Source organism: Galeopterus variegatus, unplaced genomic scaffold, assembly GCF_000696425.1.
Source record: "Galeopterus variegatus unplaced genomic scaffold, G_variegatus-3.0.2 Scaffold179, whole genome shotgun sequence".
Taxonomy (NCBI): domain Eukaryota; kingdom Metazoa; phylum Chordata; class Mammalia; order Dermoptera; family Cynocephalidae; genus Galeopterus; species Galeopterus variegatus.
This window is the reverse complement of record NW_007726290.1, coordinates 277,550-285,637: the sequence shown is the minus strand read 5'-3', so window position 1 is coordinate 285,637 and position 8,088 is coordinate 277,550.

Below are 8,088 nucleotides of genomic sequence, written 5' to 3'. Positions count from 1 at the left end.
CTAGAAGCACTTAATCTGTATGAGCAAGCATTCGGGAGTCCTTCATTTGAAATTAATTACTTGTGTTAATTGGCTAGTAAGTCATTCTGTTTGCATATGAGAGTCACAGCTAAACCCTATTGGACTATCATGAGTTTTCCACCCTAAAATATCAACATGGTGGGTGAGCTGCCATGGAAAACACTGAGGAAGCAATTGCAATATGATACTTGATTCTTATGGGGCTGGAGCTGTTCAGTGCTGGATTCAATACTATAATCTTGAACATGCTGATTTGGAGCAATACGCATGATTAGGTGGTTTAATTGCACGTTGTAAAGGAAGCTGTGACCTTTCCAGTCCCATCTGGGATGTCGCATTGTGCTATGGGGAAGAAGAGACAAATGTGTGTGTGGGAGCTTGACAACAGCAGTGTTCTTTGGGTAATTACTCAAGTATATTCAACACTTTTAAAAACCATGTGGACAATGTCTCAGTTTTAGTGGACAACTACTGCTTAAGGAAAATGTTGTAAGTTTCCAGCTGCCTTGAGCAAGGATCTAGTACCATTACAGGTAAGTTGTAAATGTTTAGAGTGCAGCATCAACATTACAAGTCTCTAATTTAGCCATGTTAGAAAAGCAATACATTAAAAATCAAAGACATGGGCCGACCACGTGGCTGACTCGGGAGAGTGCGGTGCTGGGAGTGCAACGGCACTCCTGCTGTGGGTTCAGATCCTATATAGAGATGGCCGGTGCGCTCACTGGCTGAGCGTGGTGCGGGCGACACCAAGCCAAGGGTTGCGATCCCCTTACCGGTCACAAAAAAAAAAAAAAAAAATCAAAGACACGATATTCTTGTCTATCAATCCATTAGCTAAAAACATTATAGCTTAATAATGCCAAAACCATTTCATACGGCATCAAAAATTAAGACCATAATATAAATGCTGTCATTTGCAAGATGTTTTATAGTTTAAAAAGTACATTCACATTCATAATCATGTTTGATCATAATGACAGCAAGCAATACAGGAGAAGACAAAGCAGGTGTCACCTTCCCAATTTTACAGTTGAAATAGCAAAGCAGAAATATTGAGTGATTTGCAGTAGTAAAGTTAGGACTTAAACACAGGACTCTTGGCACCAAGTTCATAGTTTTCTCCCCCTCTGGGGCATTACAAAGCCTGAGGATGAGACCTAGAGTTTTGAAATAAAATTCTGCCAGAAAGCTAGATTTTTTTCTCTACAGTGTGTACAGCCAAGATCCCCCAGAACAAAACGAAACGGCTTGGCATCTTTTGTTAAAAGTTACCTAAGGATTAGGCTGGCCTTGCCTGCACAGAATGGAATGCTCTAGAAGGGAAGCAATTACCCAGACAGACCTCAATCATTTTCACCTGATATATCCTCATAATTGAGGCAGAAGGTATCTTTGTTACCTAAATCGTGAGTATAACTGACTTGATTGTCTCTGTGGCCTTATATTTGAATGCAATCACAAATAAAACCACCAGGCACTGATATTCTCTGTCCCAAAATATAAATTACCTCCAAAACAGCATCCTCTGAGTCCTTGGCCACCGCTCTGTAGATGACTGTGCCCCGGGCCGTATCTTCTATGATATGAATCTCAGCAACTGCCAGAAAATGTATAGTAAATGTGCTTGAATGAGCATCACCACTATAAGCCCCAAACCACTCATCCAATCCTGGTATTAGATAAAATTTAAGGCATTGTGCTTTCCCAGCACAGATGTTTTACAGGGTGATTCCCATTAAGCCAAGAAGAAGAAGAAAAAAAAAAAAATAGACATCACTCATCAAGTGTCTATTATGTATCAGGTGTAGAGCAAATAGTTTTATAAATTTAAACAATAACAATGTTAAACATGTTGAGTGTTTACTAATTGCTAAGCACTTATCATCATTGGTGACTTCATTAGTATTTCCATTTTACTGAGGTTTACAAAGATTGAATAACTGGTTCAAGGACACAGAGCTAAGACATTAATATTGTCTGATTATTTTATTAATATTTGTCTTCTCCTTAAGTTCATCCTCTTCTCATAAGTTTTTTAAATAGTAGGGATCACAAACTTGCAAATTTTTTTGTCAAACCACTCTTCTGGGGATCAGGAACCCAAGAGCAATGTTAGACCCCTGAGTACCTGAGGGGAAGACCCCCCTCCCTAGAGAAGCTGCTATAACATTTGCCAGGGGGCAGGATTTTTGGATAGCAAAGGGGTCCAGAAGCCTGCTTGAACTGTAGCCAGGACACTGGCCTGATCATCTAATAAGCAAATACTTATGGGGTGTCCACAAGCACTCTGGCACCAAGCTCACTGTTTTTGAAGTCAAAAGAGCATGATTTGACTATGGATCTGCCCTAGAGGAGTTTATCATCTGCTTGGGGAAGGGAAAGGAGAAAGACTGACATTTGTTGAGCACTGGCTGTATGCCTGGCACTGTTCTTGGCACTTTAAAACACCATCCTGGTGAGACACACCAGGATTAATATCTCAGTTTAATTAATGAGGAAACTGAGGTTCACACAGGGCAAGTAACTATTCCCAGTTGTGGCCACCCCAACACCTGAACATCACATGTTTATGTTTATAATAGAGAACATGGATCATCCATATGTAGGTATTAAATATTTGACTACACAGAAACAGATGAGGAAGAGAGAGATGAGAGTGAGAGGAAAAGATACATACTGGTGAAAAACAGACAGAGCAAGAAAGAGCAAAAAAAGATGTGGTTCCTGTCCTCACGAAGCTTCTAGTTTAATGATATAGACACAGTGTTAATTAATTACATAAATAAGAGAATAATTTTAGTACACAATAATCAAACAAATAGATTTATAATTTTCAACAGTGAGCAAGTTACTTCACCTTTTGGTTATCTATACAGTGGGAATAGGAGTAGAACCTACCTACCTCCAGTGTTGAGAGCATTAAATAAAGTAGTCCATTTAAAGCTCTTAGGACAGTGCCTGGTACCTGTCAAACCACTCTTCTGGGGATCAGGAACCCAAGAGCAATGTTAGACCCCTGAGTACCTGAGGGGAAGACCCCCCCCCCTAGAGAAGCTGCTATAACATTTGCCAGGGGGCAGGATTTTTGGATAGCAAAGGGGTCCAGAAGCCTGCTTGAACTGTAGCCGGGACACTGGCCTGACCATCTAATAAGCAAATATTTATAGGGTGTCCACAAGCACTCTGGCACCAAGCTCACTGTTTTGGAAGTCAAAAGAGCATGATTTGACTATGGATCTGCCCTAGAGGAGTTTATCATCTGCTTGGAGAAGGGAAAGGAGAAAGACTGACATTTGTTGAGCACTGGCTGTATGCCTGGCACTGTTCTTNTCCAGTGTTGAGAGCATTAAATAAAGTAGTCCATTTAAAGCTCTTAGGACAGTGCCTGGTACACCATCAGTGCCCAGTAAGTGTCAGCCATTTATCATTACTATAGCTATTATTATTCCCCTTATCACTATTATTGCCATGATGATTTAAGGGCGCACAGGGTACAGGGCACAGCACCCACACATATACACCACTGCAGTCTTCTTCCCCCAAGAGAAGAGCCTCCATACATTGGTTTCCCTGAGCAAGGGATCCAGTGAAGGTGGGTGGCTCATTCACATCTGCAGTCTATATTAAAGTGGTCTGTGATGCTGTCGCCCCTTGGTTGTCTTTGGCATAGATTACCAGAGAATAGAGCGGCACCATCTCAAAGTCCAGTGTGGGTACTCCAGTGGTGAGCGACTAAATTTTTTTAAAAGGGTAGAATAATGGAGTGAATGACTGGCTTCCTAAAGATGTAGATGAAATATTGTAGATCTATAATCCCTAATGTCAATCAGCATTTTTAAAAGATATAAAAATCATGTAATTAAAATATGGCAGCAAGGTAATCTGATTTATTAAAAGCCTCCATGAGCAAAGAATTAACTCCTGTTATATTACATGGTTCCCCCTTCATTCTTCCCCACCTTTCTATGATTTTTCCTAATAACAAAGTTGACCATTTACTGAGTCCTTCCCTCCAATTTAAACCATCAAGGATTATCCTGAACACTTTACAAACATCTTGCTCTATCCTTGCTGTTTCAAGTGGCTATTACTATTGGATACATTCTACAGGTACAGAAATTGAGATCACAAAGTTTAAGCAACTTGGCCTTGTTTTCTCAGATAGAAATACAATGGATCTGGATTCCACCTGACTTCACATTTATGCTCTTAGGAGCCTAAACTGCCTAGCACCTAAAACGGATGAAAAGGCAGGGTAAGAACCCCTTTTATCACTCCTTCATTCAATCACCCCATATCTCTTGTTCTCAATTTCCTTCATGGTTTTCACACTGGGTTTTGGACTCCTCTGTTCAAGGCCCCCCTGAGGTTGAGCTTCAAGAGAAGTGGGTTCAAGTGCGTGTGTTGGGGAGGCGGGGGTGGTCTGGGGATTTGGGAACTATCTGTACTTCTACTCAATTTCTCCATAAACCTAAAACTATTGTAAAAGTAAAGTCTGTTAGTTAGAAAAAATAAAATAAAATAAAAGAGAGAACTGATCTCAAGCCTAGTACAAAATGGCTCCAAGACTTTGGCAACAACCTTTCAGGTCCCTAATTTGGATTTCTTAATCCTTACATGAAAGCTTTGAAAGATCTGTCCCTAGTGTCCTTTCCATGCTTGCCATGATACGGGTAGGTGAGGGAATGCTTATTTCTAAAGCTTTCTTATTGGTAAAACAACATAGACAAAGATTTTGTTGAGTAGCAAAACCCACTGGAAAGGGTTGGATACTTGTCTTTGGATGTTCTATGTCAAACCAGGAACCCCTTGTCTATAATGATAATGGGTTCTAAAGCAATACTAATAGCTTACATGTACTGAGCAGTAGCAAAACCCACTGGAAAGGGTTGGATACTTGTCTTTGGATGTTCTATGTCAAACCAGGAAACCCTTGTCTATAATGATAATGGGTTCTAAAGCAATACTAATAGCTTACATGTACTGAGCAGTTACTGTGTCCCAACTGCAAGTGATTAATATTAATGACATCACGTAATCCTAAAAATTTACAGTGTGATCGGTACTATTAGTATGCCCATTTGACAAATGAAGAAACAAAGGCTTAGAGATATCCTCTACCAAGGAACAGAGGCAGGATATGAAGCCAGACTGTGACACCAATGTCCATGCTCCTAATCGCACTGCTGCTACACTACAGATGTGGCTGCCTTCGCAGTAGTAGAATCACTGACCCTCTGAAGAAAGGATCATAATGTTACCCCACCAATCTCTTAGTAACAAGAACTCACATTTGTTGAGCATTTTCTTTGTGTCAGGCATTGCTCTCAGCTCTTTATCTCATTTAATCAGCAAAACAAACTGGTGAGGGAGGTACTATTATTATCCCCATTTCACAGATGAGGAAACTGAGGCTGACATTATACTATAGCTTAAAAAAGTCATCTTGCAGGAAGAGGCAGAAACTGGACCTGTCTCCTGCCAGTCTGCCCCCAGAATTCTTGCAGTGACGAGCACTACTGCTGACAGCAACATTTCATGATTCCATGGAAAGTCAGTAACATATTGATATTTGAAAGCTATCCTCTGCTGAGCATTTATAATAGACTGGATGCTTTATATAACTCTTTGCTCTTCATAATTATTCCATAGAGTAAATGCTGTTATCATCCCCATGCTACTGATGATGAAACTGAGGCTCAGAAGTTAGATACTTTGCCCAAGTTAATACAGCTAGTAAGTGACAGAGCTGAGATTTAAAGCCTAGTCTTCCTGACTCTAAAGCTTCTTTTTTTTTCAGCATAACTTAATGATTCATGATCAATTAGTTTAATACCATGACCTGATTTTAAGACACACGGGGGTTTCCGGCTTCAATTAAACATAACCTTGTTCTCAAGGAACTCCCTTATTCAATGATACAGTTGGATATGTTTGTTCCCCCAAAGCTCATGTCAAAATCTGATCCCCAATTTGGCAGTATTGGGAGGCATTGGGTCATGGAGGAAAATCCCTCAAGAACAGAATAATGTCCTCCCAGGGTGGGGGTTGAGGGCACACCAGTGTTGAGTGAGCTCTCACGAGAATGAACTAGTTCCTGCCAGAGCTGGTTATTAAAAGGAGCCTGGCACCTCCCTCCCTCTCTCTCTCTTGCTTCCTCACTTGCCATGTGATCTCCTTGCACCTATCAGCTGCCTGCTGCTTTCCACCATGAATAGAATAGCAGCTTGATGCCCGTGCCAGATGCAGCTGTCCTGGAATCATGAGCCAAATAAATCTCATTTCTTTCAAAATTACGTAGTCTCAGGTATTCTGTTATAACAACCCCAAAACAGACTAACACACCTAAGAAGTACAGCCGTGGGCATGGGGTGGCCCTTCTGGTGTGGTGCCCTCTGCCTGGGAGCCCCACAAGGGCAGTACCTGTGTCCATCTTGCTTCCTAGCATCTTACACAGTATCTGGCTCCACATCAGTTTTTGGCAAACACTTACTGAATTAATGCAAATGCTTATCCTGTACACTTTACACTGAAAGAAGACAGGAAGATGGTTTAAGTCCCCCTCTGGCTGATTATTTCCATCCAGAGAACAGGAAGTGTGCATACAAAGGGTCTTTTGGGTTCATTTCCCATCCTGCCTCTGCAACCCCACCTATGTTACTCAATGACAGGTAGCGATTTGCAGATTACATAACTGGAGTGTACCTTGTTTCATCTCCATTGATTTATCTATATAATCAGTTCACTTCAAGCTTTGCTATTGTTTGCTATTGTTTCTCCAGGAGATTAGTTTGGTGTCTGGTGGTTGTTTATTTCTTTTTTCATTTGACTGCCTGCCCAGTAACCCCTCCTAAGCTTAATCAGTCTTTTGCAAACCAAACAAGCATATCATATTTGCTGCAAGGAAGTTCAACAAAGGATAATGATATGCTAAACCCCAGATAGAACAGCATATGCGCCTTTATACTATGATATTGTAGAGACAGATAGTAACTCGTTTAGCCTTTATCTGCAGGTGTATTTCCATGCTATGAAACCGTTTCATAATTGAACTGCTTCTAAAGCTACCTAGAGCTGGTCTATGATACAGTTATGATAATTTGGCCACATCTTTCTTATTTTTTAAAATTTATTTGTAATCTGGCTACAGTAGTACTGAATATTAAAGTATAAATATATTTATTATAGTAACAGCTACTGTGTGTTAACTGGTTGTTATAGAACTTGCAGTAAGATGGTTCTTTGCATACGTTATCTCATAGGATGTTCTTGCCAACCTCTAAGTGAGGTGGTATTATTATTGTTAATCTCATTACACAGAAAGTCAAGTAATTTACCCAAGATCATGTTACTACTAACTGGAGGATCTGTGGTTAAAAACTAGGTTTGTCAGGCCACAAAACCTGTGCTTAAAACATCTATGCTCGCTACCTCACACAAAAAAGTAATATTAATGATAAGCAAAACTACTGAACACTCTTTGCTGCCATTTTGTTGCTGTTTAGACTTATAACAAAAATCTAATTAAGAACAAACGTGAGACAGCATTTTACACCAAACTGAAGTTGGAAGCAAATTTAAAAGCCTGACAATGCCAAGGTTTGGCAAGGATATTCAAGAGCCTCAAAACAGACCTTCTTTGCCTCTGTAATTTGTTCTCATGACAGCTAGAGAGATCTTCTTAAAATGCACACAAATCATGTCTCTTTTCTGCAAAACTCTCTTAGTGGTTTCTTAGATGTGGGGGGTGGATTTAATGTTCCCAACTCTTTACTCTTTCCTATATTCATGTCCTTTGCCATGTGATTTTGCAGTTCTTCCTACTAAAAACATGGTATATTTCTCTACCTCATGGCTTGAACTTATCACTTGCTTTAGCCAGTTGGGATATTAGCAGCTTTGGGTCTTGAAATGTATGTGTGGGTTAGAGCTTATCCTTGTGCTCTCTTCCTTTTGCCTAGAAAAGAATGTGCCTTGGGGCCGGCCTGGTGGCGCACTGGATAAGTGCGCTGCTTGGGAAGCGCGATGGCGCTCCCGCCCGAGGGTTCGGATCCCACATACAGA